At 48.1% G+C, this 18,694-nt stretch overlaps 1 long non-coding RNA gene across 1 annotated transcript; it reads left to right on the top strand.

The window, feature by feature from the left end:
- The first annotated feature begins 5,479 nt into the window (after positions 1 to 5,479).
- On the top strand, positions 5,480 to 18,034 carry LOC135807073 (uncharacterized). The gene is made up of 3 exons (XR_010551435.1): positions 5,480 to 5,556; positions 10,910 to 10,994; positions 17,907 to 18,034. It is a non-coding gene; the product is annotated as an uncharacterized LOC135807073 (long non-coding RNA).
- The last annotated feature ends 660 nt before the right edge of the window (positions 18,035 to 18,694 follow it).

The raw sequence follows: 18,694 nt of genomic DNA, 5'->3' as shown, positions 1-18,694 counted from the left end.
CATACCTCCCGAGCCTCGACATTCGCCGTACCGTAGCAGGGCTCTGCTTTCTGTACAAGCTGCACTTTGTGGAGGGTCCGGAAATGGTGAAAGCCATTCTGCCACCATCAGCAGCCGCACCGCAATGCCGCATGTCTACTCGTGAGACAACCAGATCTGCAACACATCATCCATCGCAACTCACCAGTATTCTTCCTCCCCAGGCACGAAACAACACGCTCCGCTCATTTCCCCACTCCCTCATCGCAACGTGGAATCAACTCCCACCTACCCTTCTGCAGTCTCCCCCTTCTCGCAGAGGTATGCACACGTTCAAGAAAAACGTCAACGACCACTTGCGGCGCAGCAAGTGGGAGTGGGCCACAGACAGGCTATGATCTCTGCCAACACACCAGCCTAATTATACTGACCGCACTCCAGCTCCCTTCTACCCCTCTTTGATCCCCTTCGCTCAGCCTTAAAATCCGATTATCAGTTCACTCCATCTTCCTACGGTGCACTGCTTTTACTATTGTTTTGTCCTATCCCAATCTCAAATTCTCCCCATTATCGTTTGCAAAGCCGGTGCTCCCCTCTTGGATGCACATGTTTCTTTTCTCCTATGTATCGGCGCACAGGAGTAACGATGATTCCGAGACCTTTGGTCGGAGGAGTTACTTTTGCCCCGCCCCCACTTCCATCCAATATGCCACCGCCCCCGCTGTGCAGCATCTGATGGTACTGTGGTATTCAGTAAAAAAAAATGTACCGACCAGGCAACCAACCAAACAGATCCGCCTACAGTGCATCCGTAGCAGTTTCTCGAATCCATGACATTCCGGTAAGGTTTGTTTTGGATTTTCCGAGTTCCCAGCAATAGGAATGCAAGGGATGCACGTTTGTATTGGTTGCCTGACTTGGTTTTTTATTGGTTATTGTTTTTTCTTGTATTCTCCAACAGAAACACATCTGGCATAGGGTACCTTACTTCGGTTTGGTAGGCAAATGGCGTGACGAGGAGAGGAGCTAGAGGAGCACTCTCTTCGCTATGTCCCACTCACTGAAGCAGTGAAACAGGAGATAGTCTCTAACACCTCCTGATCCTGCAGTGACTGTATAGTCGGAGTTGACTAAGAGACGATCTCATCTTTGCCTTTACTCTGCTCTTCGGACAAACTCTCCAAAAAGCAACAACAGGAACGCTTGTTGAGGATGTACCTGACGTCAGTCTTCCGCAGGTGTTTGCTACATAAGCCACATAAAGCCAATACGTACATAATAGTAATACTCCAGCGAGGGAGAGAAGGTCAGGCAGGTGCTGTGGTGGGGTTCTGCACTTCTGGTCCCCAGCCGACCATGAAGATCTTGACATCACCACAGGTAGAACATAGGAAAGGCGACTGGCCGGATCATTCAAGCTATAACAGTTAGCTTACCCCCACGGACAGGCACAAAAAAAAGCAAAATTGAGTCTTCTAGATATCAATACAATACAAATTTTGTCTGACGCAAACCGCAATTTGTTTCATTTAGTGAAAAATTCACGGTTTGCGTGAGATCGAGACTCGGCTAGAGGCGAAGCGTTTTCAGCATCCGCAGGACTGCCACCACCCTCAAGTCAAGGCGCACATGCAGCTCCTAAAGACAAGTGGTGGGAGGTCACTGGTGAGTAGATCCACCCACCACCAATGTGGTCAAAGACCGAAAATCCTATTCGCTGCATGCATCCGTGGGTCCCTTGTGCCAGGCCACGGGTTCCAACTGTGGGTGCACAGCACGGCCTCCTAAGAATCCTTCGCTTCCAAGCAGGACTTGAAACTGGTACCCGCCTCTGTTTCTCAGTCATGGTCTTAGACCATTATACATCCCACCATGCCTGCCTGGAAATGAAAGAGGTCTTGTAATTCTACCGGTAGTCGGCGAATTAAATTTACTTATGTAACTTGTTGTTGGAGAGTGGAAAGAGGTACGTAGTAGCTGCATTCCAGACACTGTCACTGAGAATGTACCGCTCTGAGTCTGATAACACTGCATTGCAGCATGTCATAGTGCAAGGCTGTGGTGACTGAAAGCCCTGTGGGAATAGCGGTAGTGGATGTGAGGCCTCTGGCACCGCTGTCACTCTGGGCGCCAGCCGCGGAATGTGCACGATCACTGGAGACACTACACCGTCGACCAGTACTGGCAGTAGTGCCTGCCAGTGCTTTGGCAGTGCTTGTCAATGCCATGCAGTTCTTTGGCAGTGCCCGGGAGTGTTTAGTCTTGCTGCTCAACATGCTGCGGGTCATAATCAGGGGAAACATACCGGTGCAGACTCAGTCCACATACCTAAAACACTGTGCGCAGACAGTGCAGCAGTACAGTATAACAAACCGCGGTATTGATCTGACACATGAACCATGTGAACTGCAAGCGCGTGCCACACCATCAGGCATCACGGCATCAGCACAGGAACATCGTGTGCTGTCTGCGGAAAATCAGCCTGTGTTACCACAGACCCATTGCACCATGACATCCTCAGGTTTAGCACAGCACTGAAAACATGCAAGTCCAGGGCCTAGTGGGGGGAGGTGTCCGCCACAGTCCGGCCAGGTGTTAGTACTGATGACGTCTGATACTGTTGGTTGACGCATGCCACGGTATGCGGTGGGATGTTATGTAGATCTGCTGGCACTAAATCGTTGTGCGGTGACCTAATGAGCTTTTCAGCAGGAAAACTCTCACTGCTCATGCCATCACCGGACTATCGAAATGCTTTGCCGCTGAGCATTATTTTTGTAGACAAATCATGTCGGTCTGCCACCGTGGTCGCGCACGAGCCCGATCTTTGAACAGCTTCGCCTCACCACCCTGGAGGACATGTTTAACATTTTAAAAGCTACTCATCTCTGTCCGTCGTTGTCTGTTCTCCCGAGCTAGCTCCCTCTCCACCAGCTTCTTCGTGAGAGTTACTGGTGACCGCACTCGGGGAGCAGCATATCACCTCGTTCGAGTACCATTTTGGCCCGGTCCTGCGGGTCGAGCGACCATGCAGTTCATCGGCGCAGTCCTGTGGAACCAGCTCCCGCCTGATCTCCGTTCCGAGCCCAGCCACCTTCAGTTCTGTGCCCTGCTAAAAGCGCATCATGGCTCCGTTTAAAGGGGAAGTTAAGGCAAAAATTAAAATTTCACCAGTTGTAGTCTTCGGGGTGCTGAGTCGAATGGTCTTGGTCCGAGGAAGCTGAGACGCTCCCTTCCTACTTGAATCCCAATCGAACTCGCGCACTTCCACCGAAACTGGGTGACTGCGCCCTACTAGATGGGGATTTGTATGTAAAATGTCACTAAAAGCGCCATTTCGTTCTTATAAAAGCACGGATGACCGCGATTGGCCCATATGTTGTAGTCTTTTGGACGCTGAGTCGACTGGTTTTGGTCCGAAAAGGCTGCGATGCAGCGTTCCTCCTTTATTCCCAATCGAACATGGTTGAACAAGCGGTCACGTGCTGCTGCGTACGCCAGTCACCTGGTCACCGTGCCTGCAGGGTACAACTTACTAGCCTGTTTGACCTTTTTTGGGTGCAGTCCTGTCACTCGAGTTGAACCTTGGTGTGAAAGTTGTCACCTGCTGGCGTGGTGACCAGGTGATTTGGGCACCCAGGAGCACGTGACCGCTTCTTCAACCACGTTCGATTGGGAATAAAGGAGGAACGCTGCATCACAGCCTTTTCGGACCAAAACCAGTCGACTCAGCGTCCAAAAGACTACAACATATGGGCCAATCGCGGTCATCCGTGCTTTTATAAGAACGAAATGGCGCTTTTAGTGACATTTTGCATACAAATCCCCATCTAGTAGGGCGCAGTCACCCAGTTTCGGTGGAAGTGCGCGAGTTCGATTGGGATTCAAGTAGGAAGGGAGCGTCTCAGCTTTCTCGGACCAAGAGCATTCGACTCAGCACCCCGAAGACTACAACTGGTGAAATTTTAATTTTTGCCTTAACTTCCCCTTTAAATGCTTTTCGGCTAGTGTGTTTCTGTGGTATAGCGGACTGAAGAATAGTAAACGTATTTTGCAATAATTATAATAATTATTATGTACATGTATGAAGCTATTTTGTATATAGTATGTTCCCGTTCCGTTTTTGCTTTGGTGTAGCCCTGAGGTTGATTTGAATATTTATTTCTACCCTTCCTCTCTCCGTACTTCTGCCCCCCTCCCTCTCTCTCTCATTCCTTCTGTCGTCCACATGTATCAAAGGAGGCGAAATCGCCTGTTTGTGGTGCGACGTTAAATAAACTTCCACAACACCATGTCACCCGGGCTTGAAAGCAGACCTACCGGTACTTGGTTTATAGACTAGAAAAGAATCACTAGATTTACACGACGGCGTGTGAATCCACGCACGCGAACGTCATTGAGAGCCAGAGGAGGTTTTGTCTGAATGTAACTAAGCATACTAGTACCGGAAGAAGGGGCAGAGAGACGACAAAGGAAGAACAGGGCGAGGAAATGAGGTGGCAAAAACCTCGAGGTCAGCATCTTTCCGGCTGTGGGGAATTAATGGGTGCAGTAATGGCGCAAGCGTTACAGTACATTTAGCACATGGTGGTACCTGTAAACAATGAGCTCTGGATACAGAATAATTTTCTTGGTGACTCAATTCCAGACGCTGTTCCCCAATATACTGCTCTAACTTCCCGAGTCAAACTCAAACCCGTTATTTTACTTAAAAGGATACTGGATAGGTACGCGTTGATCTACATCATGTACATGTACCGTTGCGTGCAAGACAGGAGAGGAGGAGACGAGACCATTTATTGGAGATGTGAAAAAGAGTGATAAGCTGTATTGCAAAGGCCGAGTGAAGACGGAGAACAACATGATTACTGCGTAACCACAAGGCGAAGCAACCAGATTTCAAGTTAAGATGACCGGAAGCCATTGTGAACTTGCCTTCCTCCGCAACTCTGAAGCGAACGGTGTGCAGAGCCCGAAATGCATCCCAGAACGTTCTGCCTGCACCAGCTAGCAATCTTGGCGGCACTCGTACCGGATCTGTACCAGAAGACACATGGCGGAGTGGCGTCCCTCATCCACCTTCTCTAAATAATTAATTCGCCTGAGTGTACGCGCCTGTCGACAAGCGTCGACAGGTCGTCGACCGCAATGAAATGGCACTCGCCGAAATGGCTTCCGCCGTAGATCAGGTAGATCGACTAACCTAAGCCAAGGCTAAAACCAGTGCACCGCTCTCCTCCATAGGCATAGATCATGATACTTGATAGATCTACAACAGATGTACACTAACAGTGTAGACTACAGTACCAGGACAGTCCACGAGTAGACCGATCTACGAGTATGATCAGATGATTGTGCTCTCACGTCCGCCGCGCCTCAACTACTTCGACGGCTGTAGATATCCGGCGGAAGATCTACATGCGGAAATTCGGTCGCATCGGTTGGTTTGGTCAGAAATAACAATGGCAAGCGCCAGCCAAAACTAATTGCCGGAGATTCTGTGACCAGCACGGACTACCGGCCGCTATGGAGTGAGCGGAACGGACGAGAATGGTAGCCTCCACGCGACGCTATCAAGTAAGTCGTCTTCCTTTTCAAGTGAATGTTCATGTACAATAGGCATATTGTAAGGATGATTGGGGCGTCTATAATGATGACAGCTGCATTGTAGATCTACAGGAGATGCAGTAAAAATACTATTTCCTCCCTCGTTTTAGTATCATGAGGAGGCTGCATAGTTCCACGCCATTTCAGCGCGTACTCGACATTGGCTTTGTGTCTTGGTCTTTATCGTAACCGACAACGAATACAGCCGTGTACTAGAACTCAGTAGAAGGCTGTTTGGCAGTATTTGTATTTGCTAAGCAAAGGTGTCCTCCACCAGGAGTAATCGGAGGGTGGAACGTGATGATCATCCTCACCAAAAACAAAATCTATAAACAGAGCGCGAGTTTCGAAGTCTGAAGAAAATGTTGAACAGTCTCTGCTGGGATGACAGCTACACCTTAGCTCAGTGGTTAGAGCATCCCTAGTCTCAAGCGACGGTCCCCCATTCGAGTCCTGGTGGTGACAGTCTAAATATTACTTTTCCCGTTTGCATCAGTTTCCCCTCAAAACCAAAGAGCAGAGGAGGAGAAGCTGATGCATCAGTTCTATTTTACAGTGCTGCTCAATGGAATGCGATCAAGTGAGTCAAGCTTGCGACCTGCACCAGTGAGCACCCCAGTGTTCGCGGGTCTAGCTAGGGCTTTGCAGTGCCCCGTGCGGCATTTATTTATTTATTTATTTATTTATTTCACTCAACTCGTGGTTCATGACCAATTGGCACGCAAAGTGCGAGAGAGGGGTGATAGCCAACCACGGCAAGAAAAGAAAAGCATTGACTCGCTTGATCGGATTTCATTGAGCAGCACTGTCCAGGTGGAATCCTGATACATGTAATTCGAACCCCAAAATGCCAGGGAAAAGCTTCTAATTATCCGGACATTCTAATTATCCAAACATGTGCCCACAACACATTATGTATGTGAAAATGCTCGTATTGACACGTAGAGTTGCACTACGCACCTTAGACACAAATTTAGTGGACACTGAACTGCCTGCGCGTGCAAACCAAACTAATTTGATGAAAATATAGTGACCTAAGTTACTTCGAATTATATTTTGCCAACTTCGAATTATCAGCACAATCCCCACACATTTTCTATGTAAGTGGATTCCGTGGGACTTCTAATTAACCGGACATACCAGGTTCAAGGTTCTAATTATCAGAAATTGTTAGACAGTTGTCTAAAGTCCCTAGGCTGCTTACAGTGCTCAATGTCCACTGGACAGAGCAAGTAATACAAATATTACACAGCAATGAATCAAACAAGTCTCATTCCGCTGTTACTCCGAATTTCGTGTCAGAACACTTCATCAGACAGCATAATAAAATTATGACCAAGACTAACAATCACTAGAATATATACGGAGAAGGGGAGAAGGGGACAAAGGTGATGGAGGTACATTTCAATAGCGCGAGGAAAAGGGATGACAAAATCAGCGTGATTATAAGAGGAAAAAGATGTTGAGAGTATAGAGCATAGCCAGGGTAGAGAAACAGCGCGATTTTCTGGCAACACATCAGTACAGATTTGTGCTGCATTTGTTACACATCAAATTGTGACCTAGGGTGGTAAAAAAGGTCGTTTATGAAGCGCACGTGGGGAAAGAAAACGAACAGAAGGTGTACATTGGATCAACTGAGCCACCATTTAAGAAACGACACTATAACCACAAATCGGACATGAACATCGAGTCAAGGAGGAACAACACGGAGCTGTCTAAGCATGTATGGCGGCTAAAAGAGACGAACGCACCGGTCACTATCAAGTGGAGGATTGCTGAGCAAGCTAAAGGGTACAGCAACGTCAGCAAACGGTGCAGCCTATGCGTGACGGAGAAATTCCGCATCATCACCACCGACAGCAGCACCCGCCTGAATAAGAGGAGCGAGTTAATCTCCAAAGGTCGTCATGCCAACAGGTTTCAACTCAGCAGGGTAACGTGATGAACGACAAAATACATGAGCCACGCCAGGCTGGGGGTGGCTGTTTTGCCCGTCGGGGCCGGGGAGGTGGCGGTCGGGGCTGGGTTCCGCGGGGCGCGGGAATGAGCACTCCCCAGGGCTCATGGCTCACGCGCTTTGGGGGATCTTGGCTTCTGTCGCCGGTTTTCCGATGCCTTGGTGGGTGTGGTAGTCACCCCCCTTGCCTGGCGTGAGTGATTCTCACAACACAATCCCCATCACCTTTTTTACCACCCTAGGTCACAATTTGATGTGTAACAATGCAGCACAAATCTGTACTGATGTGTTGCCAGAAAATCGCGCTGTCTCTCTACCCTGGCTATGCTCTATACTCTCAACATCGTTTTCCTCTTATAATCACGCTGATTTTGTCATCCCTTTTCCTCGCGCTATTGAAATGTACCTCCATCACCTTTGCCCCCTTCTCCCTTTCTCCGTATATATTCTAGTGATTGTTAGTCTTGGTCATATGCTGTCTGATGAAGTGTTCTGACACGAAACTCGGAGTAACAGCGGAATGAGACTTGTTTGATTCATTGCTGTGTAATATTTGTATCAGAAACTGTTATGTGGAAATCGTATTGACAGAAATCGGTCCCGGAAGAAACTTCTAATTAAGCAGTATGTTCTAATTAAGCCATATTCGAATTATCAGGATTCCACCTGTACGTGTACCGGTAGTTGCGTAGATCTACTCATGTGCCAGTACCTGTACTTCATTTTCGTTTGTGACAAGTATTAGTTACTGACAACCCAGCAACCCAGCAACCCAGCAACCCAGCAAACCCAGCAAAGGACATCCAGGTACCGCACAGTAGAGTTGCGCGCTGAAGAACGTGGAGCCCAAGAACGTCCAGCCTGAAGTTCTAAGACCGCTAAAGCCTAAAGCTGAGAACTGCGGTGTTGGTTTCTGGCAGCTTGTGGGATACATATGATCCAGTACGGATTGTTCCGAAGACCGTGCTATAAGAACGGAGCCAGATTGCTGAAAAATAAGAACGTCCCAGGCTAGCCCCTTGGAAACAACGTTCTTGGGCACGCGGCTCTACTGTAAGCTATAACTCCAAGCTTCACAAGGCAGGGCCTAGGGCAATAATCAGACGACTGATACTCGGGTTTTACTCAACAGTACGCTTATAAACACATACATGTAGATCTACATGTATGGGCATAGGCACTGTATGCTAAAAGAAAGTCTATCGCTCAAGTGCAAATTGGGCGTTAAGTCTGGCAGCGTCAGGTTGAGAAAAAAGCGGGAGCAGAGGCATTGCGGCCATCGGGCAACGGTCCAGTGGAGGTTTTAGCGGGATGTCAGGCAACAGGCGGGTGGGAGCATTACGGAGGTCTTTGAGTGAAGGGAGGGCGTGAGCAAAGTGGCATAGTGTAGCTAGCACTACAGAGGGGGAGTGTGATATCACCATATTCAATATCTGGTGCAGTTAGTAGACTAAAACATGACAGTTGCTATAGAGTATAGAGTAGTAGTATTCTTTTTTTATATTTTCCATCAGAAGCCTCAACAGTGGTGAACACCACTCTTAAGAGGGCCGATAACGGAGTAGAGGGTGGGCTGAAGAAAAAAAGTCAAGATACATACGTGACGTGAGGGATTACTGGGATAAAGGCAAAAATTAAAGAGAGGTTTTACAGTGATACAACACAAGCGATGCAGATCAATGAGAGCGTTTACTGAATGGCAGATCAAAATACACGTACTTCTGAAAAGATGCTGAGTCGTTGAGCATGGCCTGAAGGTTCTTAGCAGAATTAACACCGTCAGTCGTCCGCAATATAGAAATTCCAATAGCAGCATTAGGGAGAAGACATCATCCACATGGATGCATTTAGCAATGATGCTACGAATAAGGTAATGCTCAAACGAATCATCGACAATCTAGCTAACAGTGGTATTACGTCATCTTGTAATTTCGCACCGCAAGCAGCCCGTATAGAACTACGAAAACGGACGAGAGTCGCTGTCGGTCCTTGGCGGATAGCTTCATTGCAAAACAAAAGCAACAGTATAGTAGGTCAGGTAGGATAACGGACAGGACAAACTGCCTTCTTGCCTTACTTAGTTGCCTCCAATACCGTCGAAGAGCGCCAACCTTTATGCAAATCTTCCTCACGACAAAGTCTATGTGACCAGACCAATGGCTGTCTACAATGACCCCAGGATTCTCGTGCTAGAAACTTGGGTCATGGGCGGTTGGTATACAGATAGCACATACCGTGCCAATTTCTCGTACGCTGTCAGGCAGTGTGCTCCAAAGAGCACAGCAGCGCAACTAGGGCCGTCGTTGACCTGCGTGACTTCTTGAGGCTGGTTGCTGGAGACCAAGGCTGAGATGCCCCTCCCCTACACCACACAAACAATGCCTGTAGGGCCGGGCTGGCGTTTCCGTGAATGCACCTCCACACGAGCACCAGGAGCTAGCTTCTGGCAGTGGAGTTCGGAGATTCGGTACACCGACATGGCCTCCAGGAGGTCACTAGCTGGTGCGAAAGGTGGCCATCCATATACAGCCCTTGCACTGCCGTTCTTCGCCATTTTAAGACGTTTAGCCTGGGCTGTGGTCAGTTAGGCTATGTCGTGTTCATCATAGACTACCGATCTTCCTTGCTGTCCTGCTGGTGATGTGGTCCACTTGAGATTGCCAATCGAGGTGGCATGGCTGTCTAGGAGGATTCCAAGGTACTTGGCGGTAGGCACATTTTGTAGGACAGTGCCGTGGCCGTGCCCCGTCACATTCAGTTGCGGTCCATTTCTTGTGATGAAGGATAGGACCTGGCTCTTGGCAGCATTCAGCACAAGGCCACGAGTCGCCAGCCAACAGTTGAATCCCGGGACGGATACCCGGATGCCGTCAATCCCTTTTCTGCACCTTGTCCTCACCCACTCACTGAGGTGTGGTGGGCCCATAAGTGGGATCATTTCCAAGTCCACCCAGAGTTTGCGAGTTTCAGGGGTATCGGCCATTGGGTGGTTCAATAGCCAAATGAGTCATCTTTCCAAGTTTCCCTTTGAGTCTCTCTCCCCTCTCCCGGGGAGACCCACGTGACCAGTTTTGGCAGTCAGCAAGTGCAGTAAGTACAGTGCAGTCTGTGTGTGTGTGGGGGGGGGGGGGGGGGGTGCGTGAGCGCATGTGCGTGAATGTGCGCATGTTTGTGCATGCTTATTATTAGTGTGTATAACTGCACTGTTCTTTTTTATGCTGCTGCCTTATGACACACATGGCGCCCCTACGACCAGAATGGTAATGGGTTATACATACATACATACATACATACATAAATGTCGCATGCACCTGAGAGCAGCACGTGTAATAATTTGTCTCATTGCTGTATTGTTTCCTACAGGCTGTTACTGTGAATCATCACATGCTATCTTGACGTGTGGCTTATCAGATTATTCCAAGGACGGCTTCATCTGTAGTGGTTACAGGTAAGGTGCTCATGGACATTAGACAGGTTAAAGGGGAAGTCCATCGATTTTCAAGTAGGGTCCAGAAGAAAGACAGTTTGATATCGGTTCGAATGGCATATCTCTCGATTGTATACGATAAGCCAAACTCGCCAAATCGCAAATTGTATGATCCACGTTGCCATAGCGGCCCGCGCAGTGATGACGTACATTCCGCTTAGCTCCGTGAAAGAGAAGGTCGATCACTGCAGAATTTGGACAATTTCAATTGTATTCATGAAGTGAAAGAAGGGCTGTGTTCAATGTATTGTATTGTATTGTATTTATTTAAAAGGATTCTCCAAAAGCAAATGGATGCTTATCACGGAAGTCTCCCACATAAATATCGCAAGAAAAATGGGGAAATGGGGGAGAGGAGAGTGGAAGATGAAGCATGGGATGAAGGGAAACAAGTACCTAAATATCGAGGTATAAAAGCAGGAAAGAAATCGATGAGGGAAGAAATCACCTCTGCAGATAATAGCGGGACATTTAGATGAAAAAACCCCAGCAAGGATTAATTTTAAGGAAAAAAAATTCTCAAACGGAAAAGTTCGGAATTCCAGTCAGAGAATATCTATGCTGTGAGTAATGAGCCTTTAGAGCAATGCGAAAATTGACAGAGGACTGAACGCAGCGGATGTGTTCTGGAAGTTTGTTCCATTCCACAGATAAACTGAAGAGAGGGGATTTAAGGAAATGGGCGCCAGAACGAGGTAAAACTATAGAGGACGGGTGACGACAACTAAGGGATACATTGAATTTGAAACGAATTAGCAAAGACGGAAACTGGTAAAAGACATGATGAAAATACAGCAAGGACAGAATCTGACGACGCCACTTCAGGGATGACCAGTCACAAGTACGATTAAGAATCTGCTTCGGGGTTTCCCACTCAGGAGGGTGCCGGGTCTTACAAAGCAGATATGAACGAGCAGCAACGGCTTGCAGTCGGTCTAACGTAAGCGAATCTGAATGGGATACGGCGAATGACCAGACAGGGACTGCGTATTCTAACAGTGGTCGTACGTAACACTTGTAGAGCAAATTCACGGTTGAAGCAGAAAGGAAATGGGCCATATGGCGCAACAGAAAAACACGACTGCGAAACTTATGGGTGATAGATTTTATATGGTCAGAAAAATTTAGTGAAGGAGTGATAGTCACGCCGAGATGACAGTGGCTATCACCTTTCTGAATAGGCACACCGTTCATTGTCAAGGGGGATGACGGGCCGGGGGCTAATGCATATTTTTGAAAGGGTAGGTGGACGCATTTACTGGTGTTAAACGTCATGGCAGTAGCTGATGACCATTGACAACACTTATCAATGTCAGTCTGGAGCAATGCATGATGGATAGGAAGTGAGGTGTTTGCTGGAGAAACAAGAATTAAATTAGAGTCATCAGCAAAAAGGGATAGGGTACTAGAAGCAGGGGCATCAGGAAAGGAGTTGATGCACAGGTTAAAAAGAAGCGGGCCGAGATGGGAACCTTGGGGTACGCCAGCTGTGATGGGCAAAGGGTCAGAAAGAGTTTGGCCAATGCGAACGCAAATACTACGATCACTGATGAAGTCCTTCACCCAAGAACAGGCAGAAAGAGAACACCAACCTGAAACAGATTGAATAACTAAATGATGACTAACTCTGTCAAAGGCCTTAGAAAAATCAAGGAACAGCTGGTCACAAGAAGACTTAGAGTCAAATGCACGCGAAACAATTGAGGTAAGCTGTACCAATTGGTCAACTGTTGACCTCTTTCGACAAAAGCCAAACTGGCTGGAACTGATAATTTTATGGCTCTCAACAAACGAGTAAAACTGACGGCTAATCATAGACTCATACAATTTGGCAACTGCATTTAACAGCGATATAGGACGGTAATTGACTGGGTGAGAAGGATTACCTTTTCCCTTGAACACAGGTACAACAACGGCAGATTTCCACTCCCTGGGCTGAGTACTGGACAGCAAGCAGCGGTTGAAAAGGGCGGAAAGAGACTGTGACGTGACCTCAGCTGTTTCACGGAGGATGCGATTGTTCAGCAGTCCAGCGGTTTTACGTTGAATGGGAAGTCTGGATAGCGTGTCAAATACGGACTGCACAGAGAATGGTTGTATGGAGAACTTCACAGTGGACGTGGGTGTTAAAATACCAGCTGAGTGCAGGTCAGGTGTTAGCAGTGGCGCCTGGCTGTAGCTCGCAAACACTTTGGCTAGGAGATTCGTCTTTTCCGTATTACTCGTGGCTGGGTAGGCTTGGTTGTCATGGTAGAGGTCAGGGATAACCGGAGACGGGCGATTCACATTACAAAGGATCTTTGCTTTGCGCCACCATGTACGGGTTCCATGATGCTGAGCCATGTCTCTCGCCATCCTCTCGTGATAATGGCGTTTCGCCTTCCGGAGCAAGGAAGTGAGACAGTTACGTGAGAGTCTATACGCTATCCAACTATCTGTAGATCCGAGACGTTTGGCCTTGGCGAAGAGGCGATCCCGAAGCCGCCTCTGACGATGGTGAACAGCAGAGTACCAAGGCTTGTTCGATGGAAATGTGCTTCTCCGGACGACGGGAACAAACAACGATACAGAGTCTTCCAGCGCTGTGCGCCACAATGACCAGGCCTCATCAACTGTTTGCGCATTTTGGACGGCATCTAGCAAGGGTAGTTGCCACACGTGGTTGTTAAATGCTTGCCAGTCCGTGTGGGCAAAGTCGAGCCAGGTGTTTTGTGCAGAAGATATTTGGGCTGTGGAGCCTGCTGATCGGTTGTGGACGACATCGAAAACTACAGGACAGTGATCAGATACCGGTGGGAGGATGGTGAGATGGGAGACTGCTATTGGAGCATTAGTGATAACTAGGTCGAGTAGTGATGAACTCTTACCACTTGCGGAGTAGCGGGTAGGCTGTTGATCCACAAGTTGCGATAAGCCCAGATCATCCAGGGTGTCATACATGCATGTACCAGCAGGTGTATCAGGATCGGATGCTAGCCATTTCGAGAGGCGAGCGTTAAAGTCGCCAATGACAAATATGGAAGCTTGAGGACAAGATATTGATTGAATGCAGGTCCGGAGTGCGCTGCAGAACTGATCAGGTGGCTGCCAGGGAGGACGGTAACAACAGAACACAAACGTGGAGTTGGGGCGATGCTCTAGTTCTATGCACACAATTTCAATGGTTGGATCAGCAGGCTGAAGATCTGGACGATGTTTGGTAGTATGGGAAATGGAAGGGTGGAGGAGGAATGCTACTCCACCTCCACGTCGCACGGTATTGTTGTGACGGTCATGCCGGATAATTTTGTATTCAGCTGACGGTGTTATTATTGAACTTGTGATATCAGGAGTCAACCAGGTTTCAGTTATGCCCAAGATATCTAGTTGAGATGTGCAGAATAAGTTTTTAATCTCATCAGCCCGCTTCAGCCAGCTGCATGCGTTAACTGTGCAGATCCTGATACTTGACGGAGACTTCATATCAGGAATACAAGGTGAAACTTTGAAAGTCAAAGGGGACGGTTGGAATGGTGGAGCAAGAGGGTTCAGTGCGGTCACTTGCGATTGTCGGCCGGGAGAGAACGGGGCTGCATTTGGGTTAAGAGTAAAAGCGTGTGGTGATGTGGGAAAAAAGATGGGTACGTGTGGATTCAACATCACAGTTTATGATTTCTTGGGGAGGGGTGGGTTCTTGAACTTCCATTCTCGTGCTGTTACATGCTCGGGCCAGAAATCGTTTTCCAGAACATTTCTTTCGTCATGCTCAGCAACTGTCAGATGTGCGTACAACGTGCCGTACACTGTTCTGGAGGGGATCAGTCTACAGCCAGTAACTTCCACATTCTTCTTTCTACAGTACGCAACAAGATCATCAGCACTGCAGTTGATATTGATGCCCCCAACGAATACAACTCTGCGTGCTATTTTCTTACCTCCACGCAGATCTGCGGGCTTCCTGTGGCGGTTGGCGGCTTCACGTACGATCGACCAGTCGTACTTGGTACTGACAGGCTTGTCAGTAGTACGACTGGCGTTGCTTGTTCGTGGTGTAGAGAGGGTACGACTAGCGTACGTCTCGCCCGGAGCTGCGGACTCAAGCCCTGTTGGTGCAGATGCGGGTACTGGTACACCCGTGGCGGGAATGTTTGTAGCTGCTCGGTACGAGTACTCATCCTGGAGGCTGTCGAGGGCGCGATTAGAGACATCGATGGGCTGGTGGTGTTGTGTCAGGGCGCGAAGCTCCTTCCTGAGTTCTGCAATGGCGGCATCTTTTCCTTTCTCCTTTTCGAGAGAGATTTTTCGTAGGTCGGAAACTTCTGCTACCAGGTTTCGGACCGTCTCCATTAGGTCAACCATCATCTTCGTTAGCGCAGTAGCATCAGTACTGGTACATTCACATCCTCCTGCCTGCTTTGTGACCCTGTGTGTGTCGATCTGATCGTCCAGTGGTTGCAACTTTCCCCTCAGGGCGCCTACCAATTGCACTCGGCTCAGGCCGGCCCATTTGACGTTATTGGCCTTTGCCAGTGACTCCAAGCCTTCACTATCCAAAATTCCGAAGTCAATGGACGCCATGCTCCCGGTTGGGGGAGCAAGACGTCAGACGTAAAAAAACTCGCAACCACACTCGTCAACGACACTCACTACCTGCTGTTAGTGCCGCAAACTGTTTATCGGCCTTCTCCTGTATTTCCCTAGGCTGATTGTAGCCTAGCGAATGGTTCCTCTAGGAGAAGATGCTTGGTATTTGCCATCTCTCCTGAGAATTTTTCACCAAACTTTCCAAAAAAGTACGGCATTTCGTTCGTCAATCTCCACCACCCGTCGTCTCACCTGGCTTCAGAAGGTGTTATGAGAGATAGGAGAGTCGCCAGGAAGCATCACATCCATCTTCGGGAAGTGGAAAGAGCAAATGGCAAGGTCCTTGGTTGGGGTAAATGCTGAACGTCTGGGCACTTCTTTCACATTGTGAATACAATAAGACAGTTGAAAATGACAAAATTCTGCAGTGATCGACCTTCTTTCTCGCAGAGTTAAGCTAAACGTGCCTCATCACTGTGCTGGTCATTATGGCAACATGGATCACACAAATGGTGATTTGGCAAGTTCGGCTTATCGTTTGCAAGTGAGAGATATGCCATTCGAACTGATATCAAACTGTCTTTCATCTGAACCATGCTTGAAAAATCGGTGCCCTTCCCCATTAAGATGTGGATCGCACTTGTTGGGCGGTCGAACATGTTTGTGGGGTGAACCCCCGAGGTCCAGCCACACAAGTCCTGACAGTCTACACCACACTTGTATGAGGCATCACTCACTCAGGTATGGGTATGCCCGTGTGTGTATGGCATTTTGCAGAGCATTTTCCGTGTTGTGCACAAATTGCTGATGGGCATATTATGAGCCATCAGACGACCTGTTATGGGTGGTACAGTCAGTATTGCCTATAGTGTTGGTCTTTTATTTTGAACATTTTATCGCTATAAGCGATACAATTATTACTACAGTCAAATCTGTCGTAAGCGACCGCCCCTTGGTGCAAGAAAAAGCGGTCTCTTACGGCAGATGTATGGTAAATCCGGCATACCGGGCATTATGCTTCCATGTATTCAGTACTCAAATCAACGAGAATAATGTGATTTTTAATATCATTTTATTGGATATTCAATAGAATATAGGGGTGCACAAACCCAAGAATAGTACACATACCCGGGCTAATCTGTTTTGTAGCCTACAGGAAGGCAAGTACAGTTTCGCACCTGACTGAACCTGGGTCGAGGGCGCTTACAGCAGATTTGAATGCAGCCACCGTGCATGAAATCGTGGTCGCTGGTCGCGCACAGCAGATGGTCGCTCTGGACAGATCAGTTTGTATGTGAAACCGTCGATGCACAGAAAATCGGTCGCCAACGGTAGATGGTCGCCTACAGCAGAGGTCGCTAACGGCAGATTTGACTGTATGACCGATATTGCATGTACTGTATGCGAGTGGGGTATCAAAAGACTCAGCGCGCCGTACACATACACACAGCATAGTTGGCTGCAGCGCATGTCCTGTGTACTCCTACCTTCAGAACTGCACCCTATCATGCCTATGCAGCCAAGGCTCCTGACACACAACGTCAGCATATCCTTACGATGTATGCATTTTGGACAACTAATACTACAAATAGAACTCACGAAACAACACTGGGCACATTTTTCACAAAGAAGTAACTTCCTTTTCGCCACTGACACCACTTGATTTCACATAAATTACTTTTTAAACCGAAGCAAAGATAGTGTAGTAGAGGACTTTTGAAAATTGAATTTGATCACTATAGGCGATACATTGCCATAGACGATAATTGCTATACACGGTAACTGTGTATACTTAGGGCATGTTCATTTGCTAGGATCGGGATTCCGATCCACTGGATCCACTGGATTCGCACCCTTTCGATTGGTCTAATCTGGATCCGGATCCTTCGGATTTGGATCCGGTCAACTCACCTCGGGGAGCAGGGTTGACCGGATCCAACGGATCCAAATGTGACCTTTGTGCGTATATGGCGGGTAAAAATCATTTTTGTACACATTGTGATACGCACACGTGGATGGAGATAGAGCTTGTTGACTCTTCAGTGTACGACGGAGGCGATGAGTACGACGTTCACCCTTTTGGGGTGATCTGTGAGCGCCATTGTTAACATAGCAACAGTCAAGGTCTAATATAAAGTGTTCAGTTGAATCTGAAGGATCCGATGGATCTGAGATCTGGATCCTGATCCCGATCCTTACCAATCGAACATGCCCTTAGTTTTGGAAAATGAAAATGAATTCGAGAAGTTGATCACTATAGCCGCCAACCTTACAGGCGTTACGTACTGTATCCATTCTTCACAGCTAGAGCATTGTTGAGAGCCGGCCCAACACCATCGGTTGTGAACATTGTCCTCAAGGAAAAGAAATACAAAGGCCTGATGATTCAACATGCACAAATATCCCGTCAGTAACAACGACTGGACAAAGGTGACTGTATATTAGTGAGGTTTAGTTCCCACGTAACGGAAACGCGTACGTGGGTGATCCACGTAAAGCTGATGAAGGGCACCTACGTTGCAATGTTGTGTTTAGTCACACGGAACAAACAAAAGCATGAACCGAAAGGCCCAAACCTGGTCAAAGACGAAGCTACCCGGGCCTAAGAAGCTCCTCCAATATTTTGATTTCGTGCTTCGGAAACTTCTTCGGCTGAGCACCCTCACAGCTCGCACAATGCGCTCCATTCTGATTTTCACCCACGTTCTGGCGGAACGTGGGTGAGCCTCCATACACGGTATGTCGTGAATCAGAAAACGTCTGTACGTGGGTCACTGAGTATCACGTGCAGGGGCGGATCCAGGGGGAGTTCGGGGGGTTCGAACGAACCCCCCTGATTTTTCCGACCATAGTTCGGGTGTGACCCATGCTCATGCATGCGATGTGCGCGCCCGATGCTATGGCTCAGCGGCCCAGGCCAGAGCGGTCCGCTAGCTATGTCCTTGGTAGATCTACATGACGGTGTACATTGTTGTCTTGTACAGTTTTGTAGAAAAGTAAAGTACAGCCATGTACATGTAGATCCACACTGAATGTACATCTACAGCTACGCGTTCGCTTCGGAGAAAGAGGTGCATGCATTTGTTGAGCTGCTGCGG

Source organism: Sycon ciliatum, chromosome 1 (assembly GCF_964019385.1).
Source record: "Sycon ciliatum chromosome 1, ocSycCili1.1, whole genome shotgun sequence".
NCBI lineage: Eukaryota > Metazoa > Porifera > Calcarea > Leucosolenida > Sycettidae > Sycon > Sycon ciliatum.
The sequence above is the reverse complement of the archived record's forward strand: the minus strand, read 5'-3'. Positions and strand labels throughout refer to the sequence as shown.